Source organism: Canis lupus, chromosome 3, assembly GCF_048164855.1.
Source record: "Canis lupus baileyi chromosome 3, mCanLup2.hap1, whole genome shotgun sequence".
NCBI classification, from domain to species: Eukaryota; Metazoa; Chordata; class Mammalia; order Carnivora; family Canidae; genus Canis; species Canis lupus.
This window is the reverse complement of record NC_132840.1, coordinates 50354962-50366555: the sequence shown is the minus strand read 5'-3', so window position 1 is coordinate 50366555 and position 11594 is coordinate 50354962. Positions and strand designations below refer to the sequence as shown.

General features: G+C 45.2%; 1 long non-coding RNA gene across 1 annotated transcript; it reads right to left on the bottom strand.

Annotated features, from left to right (window-relative positions):
* Window positions 1-4632: 4632 nt before the first annotated feature.
* LOC140630584 (uncharacterized) lies at window positions 4633-11204 on the bottom strand. The gene is made up of 3 exons (XR_012028304.1): window positions 8539-11204; window positions 7429-7522; window positions 4633-6388 (listed from the first exon to the last, which is right to left on the bottom strand). It is a non-coding gene; the product is annotated as an uncharacterized lncRNA (long non-coding RNA).
* Window positions 11205-11594: the final 390 nt, after the last annotated feature.

The window sequence follows — 11594 nt, the reverse complement described above, 5'->3', positions numbered from 1 at the left end:
AAATCCATTTTTAAAAGCTATGATTGGGATGCCTTGGTGGCTCAATGGTTAAGTGCCTGCCTTCAGCCCAGGATGTGATCCTGGGGTCCCAGGATTGAGTCCCGCATCAGGCTTCCTGTGTGGAACCTGTTTCTCTCTCTGCCTGTGTCTCTGCCTCCTTCTCTCTCTCTATGTCTCTCATGGACAAATAAATAAAATCTTAAAAAAAAATAGAAGCTATGGTTATCAGGACTTTCCTATCCCTTGTCCCTTCCCACTCTCAATAGGGAGGTTGACATTGACGCTAGATTTTTGCCTCCAAGACGAAACCAGAGAATGGGTCCCCTTGGGGGAGGTTTCCTAGAGGAGAGTGCACACTGACAGCATTGGGTCCTAACAGGTGCTTACAGCAGCTTGAGGTACTTCCAGACTTCCACAACAGAAATGGAGATGTTTGGGGTTGAAAGGAGAAGAAAGACAATTCTGTTCCAGAATGAATTAAATGAAAGACTTCCACCTCCAAAATGATGGTCTCTTTGTTATGGCAATTATCTGTAGATACCCTGCTCTTGTCCACACATCTAAAGAGTATGCTGTGTCCCAGTGAGCCCAACCCAGGGACAGAGCTAGTAATTAGCTATTCCATTCAAGGAGCCTATCAGCAAAGAAACACTTGGAAGTGTCAACCAAAATGGGACTTAATTAACACACAAGCCCGGCTAAATACCCTCCTGTTGAGAGCTGCCTGGTAGGACTTGGGAAGGAGAACTATGTGCCAGGTGTAGCTCATGCTCTTGATACCCAGCCCATAGCCCTTCTGCAAGGCATTCACCTTTCTGAGTCACCTCGATGGCTTCTTCCTGCAAGTTCCTGCAACATCTGGCTTTCTCTAGCACGGTGCCTTTTTCAGCTGGCCTGTACACAGGGGAGGCTGAGGGCAGCCCTCAACCCATCATCAATGGCCACAGGCGTGAGAAAAAAGCTGCCACTTCCTCATCTGACAGGTGTCAAATGCTGTGCTCTGTGATCCTCAGTTGCCTGAAAGTAACCTGCTCAGGAACACACCTGTACTGACTTCCTTCCCTTTCCTGTGCTGCCCAACATCCCCTGACCCCTTGTGGTGCCTCCTGGAATCACCTCCAAGGTAAACTTGCTTTAAAAATATTTTTTTAAATCAATTAATATATTGTGTATGATCAGTTGCAGAGATAGAGTTTAGTGATTCATCAGTTGCATATAATCCCCAGTGCTCATTACATCACATGCCCTCCTTAATGCCCATCACCCAGTTACCCCATCCCCCCACCCAATGCCCTTCCAGCAACCTTATTTGTTTCCTAGAGTTAAGAGTCTCTTATTGTTTGTAAACTTACTTTTAAATTTGTGTCTCAGGGTGCCCTGCTTAGAACTGAATCTAAGACTCTAAGCCTGGAAGTCTTCTCTACTGTGTGCAATTTTTATCTTTTCACAAGTGTGTAAAGTCAGAGAAACTTGTACTAATCCAAGGAAGACTTTAATTTTCAGAAATCTTTAAAAATATTAAAAAATAAACAAAAATTAACCGAAGAAAATTGATTAATTTTTTTCCAATCTGACTAAAAATATGACCCACTTAATCTTTTTAGGAGACAAACTGATAACAAAGCATTTCTTCTCAATTAATTGGTGGAGACCCCAGTGCTCACATTGTCAAGAAGTCAGGGATCTCTTTTTTTTGCTTTTAAACTTTTTAAAAGATTTTATTTATTTTTATAGTTGTGGGGAGGGGGAGAGGGAGAGGGAGAACAAGTTTCAAGCAGACTCCATGCTGAGCACAGAGCCCGATAAGGAACTTGATATCAGGACCCTGAGATCATGACCTGAGCTGAAACCAAAAGTCGGATGTTCAACCTCTTTGAGTCACCCAGGTGCCCCAAGACACAAAATATTGTAATCCTTTCACCATTTCTAAAGATACAATAACTGAGGTTCATAGTGAAACCTTTGGGTAGTCAACAGCATATATATTCAATATCCTTGTTGAATGAAGCAGAGGGAGCATGTTTTAGACAACTTCCCACCCAAAATGATCATGTGAGGAGAACTGATTGTAAAGGGACACAAAGTAATTTTGGGGGTGGTGGAGATGGTCTATATCTTGATTAGGAAAGGGGTTACCTGGATGTATACACTAATTCATCAGACTCTACACTGAAAGGGTGCATTTTATTGCATGTAAATTATACCTCAATGAAATTGATTTAAAAAGTAAAAATAGGGGCACCTGGGTGACTCAGTTGGTTAAGTGCCTGCCTTCAGCTTGGGTCATGATCTCAGGGTCCTGGGATCAGCCCCAGGCTTCTCCCTCTCCCTCTACCCCTCCCCATCCCTGCTCATGCTCTCTCCCTCTCTCTCTCTCCATATATATATATATATATATATATATATATATATATATATATATATATAAATTAATTAAAGATTCAAGTTAAAACTTGGCACCTAGGCACCAGAGTCAGCCATCTGGGAATTCACTGATTTTTCACAAAGCCTAAACCTCTGGTGATACAAGCTCCTTACATTAATTCAAGATACAGCTATTGTGTCAGCCACTGTGTTGGGTCCGGAGAATACAGAAATGTTGGAAATATATTCTCTGCTTTGGAAAGCATCCAAGCTTGATGAATTTAGTGGCCAAAAAAGATTATTTTACTTTAAAACTCTATGAATATTTGAATAGGCTGTTGGGGGAATTAAGCCAGAGTGAATCTCTGACACAGGTTGTACTTGTTTCTCACCTCTTCTTGCAGGATTTGCTGACCTACACAACTTACTACATTTGGAACAAAGCCCTTTGTCAAATACTATTTTAAATGGGAATCATTATCATACCCTCACCAAGCAAAACCCCAAGGGAGTTGCTGGCAGGATAGAATTTCTTCTAGATTTTTGAGCAATAAAGACAGGACTTGTCACAAGCTGTCAGAATCTAGTAATTTTGCAACCGCCTATTTGATGAGAGAAGGTACATGCCATTGAAAAAGTGCTGTAATCCCTAGACCCAGCCAGGAGAAACTGGCTCAACACTACATAGGCTGTGACTATCCATGAAAATGTGACAAAAGTAGGAACAGATTAGATCCAAAAGAACAACCTGTTGGCCAGAGCCTGACCACTATTCTATCCACATTTGTTAAATGAATGAAGAAAATACAAGCTTTCAGATGCTTGGGTAGCTCAGTAGGTTAAGCGTTTGCCTTCAGCTCAGGTCATGATCCGAAGGTCCAGGATTGAATCCCTCATCGGCCTCCCTCTGAGAGTCTGCTTCTCCCTCTCCCTCTGCTGCTCCCTCTGCTTGTGTTCTCTCTCTCTCTCTCCAATAAATATATAAAATCTTATTTTTTAAAAAAAGAATATGGAAGCTTTAGCTCTCATGGCTAGTTTAGAATAGAAAGGGGCTGAAAAGCTAAGATACTGACACAAGGGACAAAGCAAAGTGATTCAGTCTCAGAGTTCGGCTGGGATTGAGCCACTGCTCAATCCTCCCCTTGCCCAGACTCATCCCGATTCCAGAAGGTTTACTCACTTACAAAGAGGATGCCTGGAAGTTTTAGTTGATCTTAGGACCCGTAGCCCTGAGAGCAGCCCTTTGCCCCATGCGAACATTGGCCAGCTATGTACGGGCATTGGGTCCCAGAAGAAGACACATCCAGACAGGGTTCCAGAAGGGAACGGAAGCTGGCCCAGATTGTAGTTATCTTCATGGAGGGAATGCTCACAGAATTGCGGGCACATTTGCAGGAACCAGAGAGGGCTAGAGAAGCACTTGGACACTATAGCACTGGGGCAGTTGTGGGTGGGGGTGGGGGGACGCTGTTACCACTCTCAGGCCTAGGGTCACCAGATTCAAATAAAAATGCAAGGTGCTCAATTACATTTGGTTTTCAGAAAAGAAATGAATATTTTTTTCATATAAATGTCCCAGATATTACACATAGTCAGACTTCAAAAGTATTCATTGCTTATCTGAAATTTAAAGTTAGTGGGGTCTCCTCTATTTTATCTGGTAGCCATACCAGGTCTGAAGGGCAGCAGAGTGTTGGAGCTGAAGCCTGGGTTGGGGAGGTGGCCCTGGAGGGAGCAGGGTCATGGTCAGAAGAAGAGCCCAGAGCAGTAACAAGCAAGAAGGAAGGATGAGACCTCTCTCCTCTTGCCCTCTGATCTCCTGCGGGCACCTCCCAGGGCCTGAACACGATCAGAAACCAGCTTACTAGAATCTGGTGGCTACAACCATTGTTGTTTGTCTTCTACAATTCTTGTCATTGCTGACTATAAGGTGTTGGTCTTCTTGAGCAAAGAGGTGGACAGAGAAGGTGGAAAATGGATATGAATGTGGGAACTGAACAGAGAATAACCAACACAGGTGGACACTATATTTTACTAGAAACATTTTCTATGCCCATTTAGAAGCTTTGGGGGATCTTTTAAAATTATTTCTTTGCTTTTTGCTTAAAGCCACCAGTAAAACCAGATTTATAGAAAACAAGTATTTATAAACAGTGACCACCAAACAATTACACAGGAGAGCCCATAGATGTGGACATATTTACACATATACAGGAAGATACTTCTTTCCGTTTTGTATTTTTTGAGGTACAGTTGACATTATATCAGTTTCAGGTGTACAACTTGTATTTATTGTACTTTAATACTTGTACATATTGTGAAATGATCACCACAATAAGTCTGGTTAATGAATTTTTTCTTATGATGAGAACTTTTAAGATCTACTCCCTTAGCAACTTTCAAATATATGACACAGTATCACTATCATCACCATGCTCTATGTTACGTCTCCATGATCTTATAACTGGAAGCTTGTACCTTTGATCACATATACTCATTTCTCTCACCCCCTCAGACCTCTGCCTCTGGCATCCACCAGTCTCTCCTCTATATCTACAAGGTTGGTTTTTGTTTTGGTTTGGTTTCGATTCCACAGATAAGTAAGATGATATGGTATTTGCTTTCTCTGCCTGTCTTATTTCACTTGGCATAAAGTGCAAGTGGTCACAAATGGCAAGATCTCATTCTTTTTTATGACTGCATAATACTCTATTGCACCATAATGTTTTAATTACAATAGTTTTGTAACACCTTTTGGAATCAGTAAGTGTAATGCTCCTGGGTACCTCTCTCAAGGACACTTCTTTATTTTAAAAAATATTATACTTTATTTATTTATTCATGGTAGACACACAGAGAGAGGCAGAGACACAGGCAGAGGGAGAAGCAGGCTCCATGCAGGGAGCCTGACGTGGGACTCGATCCTGGGACTCCAGGATCACTCCCTGGGCCAAAGGCAGGAGCTCAACCGCTGAGCCACCCAGGGGTCCCAAGGACACTTCTTTTTAAATGTACATGTATCAGGGAGCTGGAGAAGGTATGATGATGAGCAAGGACAACAAATTGCCTCTTGGACAGGTGAAAACTTCTTGTTTTGCACCAGGGAAGTATCTCGAGAGAAAAACAAATAATTCCATTGGCCATATTTTTGCCAGAAGTTAAAAACAAAACCCTGTGCCAGGGTTAATTTACAATCATAGTCAAAATGATCAAGCATTTGGGGGCACTTGTGATTTTTTTTTCAGTAACGATCATTATAACTAAATTATTTTATCATCTCTAGCATCTTTGCCCTGTGCGAAATTGACTTATACGTCGATTATACGTGCGAAATTGACTTACACATAGGCAGTGAAGCTGGGGCACCTGGGTGGCTCAGTCAGTTGGGCATCTACCCTCAGCTCAGGTTGTGATCCCTGGGTCCTGGGTCCTGGGATGGAGACCTGCGTCTGGCTCTCTGCTCAGCAGAAAGTGCTTCTCCCTCTGTCCCTTGCCCCCTGCTTGTGCTCTGTCTCTCTCTCTCTCACTTGCTGTCTATCAAAAGAAATAAATAAAATATTTACAAAATAAATGCAGTGAAGCTTAAGTCAGAGGGGCTGAGAGTGAAGCCACCTACAGACACTAGACTTTAAGGAAGTGGGTGGGGCCAGGAAGGTCGAGAAACAGCAGGGCAGCACTTGGTGAGCATCTCTGCCTTCTGATTATCTCAGTCCTGTTGTGCAAGTTGCTAAACCTCCCTCAGCTTCAGATTTTTCATCTGTAGGAGGGTGGTTTCGAGCCACTTTTCTGATCTGAGCATCTGTTTCAGAAACTCCATTCTTGATCCTTTTCTGAGGGAAGAATATGTAGAAATCTGATCCAACTGCACTAACCAAAGTGGATTCACTGTGCAGAATTCATGTAGAACATGGGCCAAACCCATTGAAGTTCAGCTTCCATTCAGATGAGATTTCCACGTCTGGCTTCGAGAGGGAACCATCACTACCGTAGGAAGGGAGGTGAGTAGGAAATCCTTCCTGAATACCTACAAAAAGATAAAGAAGCATGTTTCTCATTTTCCCATGGAATTCCAAAGAGATTGATTTCACCAAAGGCACAAGAGCCCCAACTTTGAATTCCCAGAGAATCCAACGAATGGTTAAGGAGACAGACAAAATTTAAACAAAACAAAACAAAAACCCCACAGAATAACCCTGTGATAAAAGGCCCACCTTTATGAAAGCCCGTATTCTTAATTTTAGCTCAAGTGTTTATTACTGCTGTATCTTTTCATGCCCTGGCCTTGCCCAGTAACTTTTCTCCCTCGTGTTCCGTGGTCACAGGCACAAAGCAAGACATCCTCAATCATTTACACAAGAATATAGGACTTGATACCCCTCCGGGAGCAGGAAGAGAAAATGTTTCTCTGAAGTTTCTCTAAAGTTTGGAAGGAGCCCCTTGACACTGTGTGCAGTTCAAAAGAGCAAAAGGAAAAGCGAGCCCCCAGGTCAGTTGTCCTATATCCGAACTGCATGATTTCACACTGCAAATATGATCCTTGTCTTTCAACCCGAGCTGAAGAGTTCTAAATGCCAGGGTTGTCCACCTAGATCTCAAATTGCAGAGCTTGGAAAGCCCCCATAAAGCAGGAGCTTCCTTGCAGCCTCACAGGGATTTTCCTTAGGAAAGAAAGAGCAATCATGGGTTCTTGTGCATAAACCGGTTTTCGGATGACCCCACAGAAAGATCACATTTAAAGAGAAAGCATTGCAAATTATAATGAGCCATCGATGTCCCAATGCGATGGTAACGTTCTCCAGCTTTTGAAGTATGCAAGGAATATGAGAATCCAACTGGAAGTTCCACGGACGACGACGAGGGTCCTGCAGGATGGTGTGAATGGGGGTCCTGCAGGCATTCCTCCTTGCTTCCCATCTATAAAATCACCAAATTTAAACAGACAGCTGCTGGTCAGGCTCCTAAAGTGATATCTGGAGGGAGACGTGGGGCTCGCCTCGAGCTGCCCGCCCAGCAGTGAGTCTGATGGGAAATGAAGTTGAAAGAACAGTCTGGAAAGCCAAATACCTGTCAGGCTCTTTCACACTCCAGTGTTGCCAGAAGGTCTATAAAAATGTCATTGTCTCTCAGCTGCTGGTGATTATATTACCCTTTACATTGGCTGTTGGTAATAAAAAAAAAAAAAAAGCAAATATCATTTTTGCACCGCTCTGGCCTTCCTCTGGCCTTTTTCAAACAATAATAGACTAAATATAAAGAGACAGAAGTCATTACTTGGCTCTTTAACTAGTGCCAAGGAAAATGAATAATTAAGGCAACATTACTTGAAAGAAATTTACACTGTTGCTTTTAAGTTAGAACCAAATAAGAACTCCTTAAAAATACATCATTTCCCCTTTCTCTTAACACAGCGTTTGCACTCCGGCATAATATATTACGGCTGCTACTGTTTAGATCTTACCAGGGAAAAAAAAAAGTGCTTTTAGTTTCCATTATCCTATTATAGGTCCCAAATCAAACAGAGACGCAGAGTAGAGAAAGGCAGGGTGGGGAGGCAGAGGCGGCTCTGTTTGCACTGCTCCCTCCGCCTCCAGCCTGGCAGCCGAGGTTGCACTTTTTTTGTGCATCCAGGACAGCAAATCCCAAACACGGCTCTCTGACTGCCCTTGAACATCCACCTCTATGGCCAGAAGCCTAGGTAGCTTTTCAAGCACGTGCTCAATTTGTTCTTTAAAGCCACCAAGGGGCGCCTGGGTGGCTCAGCGGTTAAGCCTCTGTGTTTGGCTCAGGTCATGATCCCCGGGGTCCTTGGATCGAGTCCTGCATCGAGCTCCCCACAGGGAGCCTGCTTCTCCCTCTGCCTCTCTGTATGTATCTCTCATGAATAAATAAATAAAATCTTTTTAAAAAAGAAAAAAAAGCCGCCAAGAAGAGGCACGCACAGGTGGGCTCGCCAGGCACCAACCAGCTCAGAATCCAGCTGGTCCTCTGAGGGCCCTAGGGAGTCTCCTCACTCTCTCTGAGCTCTGCTCCCCTCCTTCTCCATCTCCCTGTCTCCCCTCCCACCACCACCATTTGGGTCTTCAGCCTCCATCAGGCAGGATGCATCAGCCAGAGCAGGCAGGGGACCCAAAGGGACACCCTACTCCCAGCCTCTCCCCAGGTAATGATCCTGACCTGTTGCAGTGAGCAGAGGAGGGAGCGCAGGCCTTGGATGTCTGGGGTCAGGCTGGGACAACATCAGCAGGCCATCCCTGAGGCTGAAGGCACCGTCTGTCCAGAGCTGCTGTGCCACACCTGGAAAGAGCTCGAAGCCTGGGTGAGTCCAGGCTCATTAACGTGAGGGTACAATAGACAGGCTACCTGGATCCCTGATGCTGACTCAGCAAACAGTGCCCACAAAGCCCAAGGCATCGGTCCTCAGGAAGCATTGGGCTTGCTTGGTCTGATAGGTGGCCCGTGTCCTCTGTTCTCAAATGCCTGGCCCTCCACTCCTAGCTGCTTCAGATGGCCCCTGTGCTGTCAGGGGCTGACTCATGTCCCCCAAATTCATATGCTGGAGTCCCAACCCCCAGGACCTCCGAATGTGTCTATATTGGGAAATATGGTCATTAGAGAGGTGATTGTGTTAAAATGAGTCCATCAGCCTGGGCTCTAATCCAGTGAAGAAGGTTTTCGAAGAGACACCAGGGCACACAGAGAGGATGCGAGAGTGTGCAAGCCAAGGAGACAGACCTCAGAGGAAACCGACCCTGCCACCCTTTGATCATGGACTTCTCCAGAACTGTCAGACAATGATACGCTGACGTTTCAGCCATCTGGTGGTATTCGGTTATGACAGCCTGAGCACACTAATATGCTCTGCAAAGGTCAATCATTCAATCATTTGCTGCTTCCTAAGAAATTACTACGAACGCCACAAACCGAGTGGTTTAGAACAACAAAAATCTAGTATCTCCAAATTCCGGAGGCTAGAAGTCCAAGTTCACGGGGTAAGCAGGGTCAGTTCCTTCCAAGGACTTGGAGGCGGGATCTAGTCCATGCTTCTCTCTGGGCTTCCGGTGGTTTGCTGGCAATGCTTGTAGTTCCTTGGATTGTAAAGCATCCCGCTCGCCTCTGCCTTCATCCTCCCTGGCATTCTCCACGCACGTATGCCTGTCCCTGTGTCCCCATTTCCTCTTTGTAAGGGTGCCAGCCATACTGAATCAGGGCCCCCATAAGTCATCATAAGCTGATCATCTGCAAAGATGCTCTTTCCGGACAGATCACATGCACATCTTTGGGAGGGTACAGTTCAATCCATAGCAGCTACTTTCAGCAATGCACTTACTTCTGGAAGGTCAATGCCCGGCAGTGACTTATGAGTGAACCCAGATGCACCCACCTCCATCCTGCCCCAAAGTCTTCTCAATCAGCACTTTTTTGTTGTCTTGAGTTGTCTCATCAGAGAATGGAACGTTTCTGGGCCTCCTAAATGGGGCTTCAGTGGCAGGTGTATTCTGAGAATCCCTGCCCCACTACCCATGTCCAAGAGTGTGGACTACTGGGGGGCATGAGACCGATGAATGGGCTTTGCATAAAGGGCCTCATGGTTGGGAGGAGGCGTGTTGCCCAGATTTGCAAGCGTGTCGATTCACACCACTGCCTTTTCTCGTCCCTGTGGCAGTTGTCACGTAGACTTGGCCTCTGCATCTGGAGGAGAGAACGGTGGTTCAAAGCAGCCTCTGATGAAACTTCTGTGATCACACAAGGCTTGAAGCAGGGAAAAATCAGAGGACGGCAGAGATTCTTCTGACAAGAACAAGACAGGAAGAGAAGAAGAAAGGCTGGCAGAGGCTTTAAAAGCCACCTTGCCTTGTTTGCTTTGCCTGGAGGTGATTAATTACACATCATCACAGGAAAAGCACATGTTTCCGAAATGCTCTTCGGTGAACTACATCCATTTGTGCTTTTACAGAGTCAATCCAGGTGATTAAGGCAGAAGGGAGGCCTTGTGTAAAGAGGGAACCTACAAAGCAGCTTCATTCCACACGTATTTGCTCTTTCAGAGCAAATTCAGCAGGAAATCCAAGTCACTGATGCAAACCTTTGCTGTTAATTTGTTCCCAGGGGCGTATTTGGGGCCATTATCCCAGAAGCCTGTACATGAAAATCCCATTATTTGAAATATACTCACTGTATTTCTGTTTAACTCCAGGCTGTGCCCTGAGACGTTATCAGTAAATAGGAAGACAGTCAAGAATGACAGGAAGTAAGTTTTGGGGCATTTTATGCCAACAGGAAGGAAACCAGCTTGACAGCACCCAGAGATTATTGTCACGAGAGCTTGTTTAAAAATCACACGTAGCAACAAGCCGTGGGCCGGGGTGTGTGAGTGTGTGTGTGTGTGAAAATACAATCTAGCCAAGTTATGTGAATGGGTGCCTTGTGAAGCGCCAGCCCACAAAGTTACCCCACAATTCTGAAATTCCTTGTCAAGAGAATCTGTTGTTTAGGCCACCACCAAATTTTTAAAGTGTGCTCAGTATGGCACATACCTGCATGGTACTACTCTGTCAGTGAAAAGGAGAAAATATCAACAAGGCAAATAATTTGGAAGGCACTCTGGCATCCTCTCCTTCCTTTATTTATTTTTTCTTAAATTTATTTGAGAGCAAGGGAGCACAAGCAGGGGGAGTAGCAGAGGCAGAGGGAGAAGCAGACTCCCTCCTGAGCAGGGAGCCCAAGGCGGGGTTTGATCCCAAGACCCCAGGATCATGACCTGAGCTGAAGGCAGATGCTCAACCAGCTGAGCCAACCAGGCACCTGCATCATTTGTTTCCAATCCAGGTCTCCTTAAGGGCTTAGCATCTACATTTTTCTGGTATGGTTTTACTCCAGGCACAGAGCACCCCCCTGAGCCCCTATCCCCGATCTAGCAGCCCTCCCTAAGCTCCATAAGGGGGTGCTCACCCACCTTGCCCTTCCCTGCTTCCTCCTGCTTTCTCTTCCTCGTTTCGATAAAGAACCTCGGCACAGTGCGAGTGCCTCAGTGAGGTTCCCTCTCCAACAACGGTTCCATATTGCTCCAGGCTCAGCTCAGATGAGCTCAGCCCCTGCTGCACAGGGTAGAACAGACTGTTTCTCCTGCAGCTGCAGGACCCCCATGTGTTGGTTGACTCTCCCCAGGAACTCCTGCTCTGGGAAAACAGGGATTTCTAGAGTGTGTCACCCCCTGTCTTTTGTATTACTGG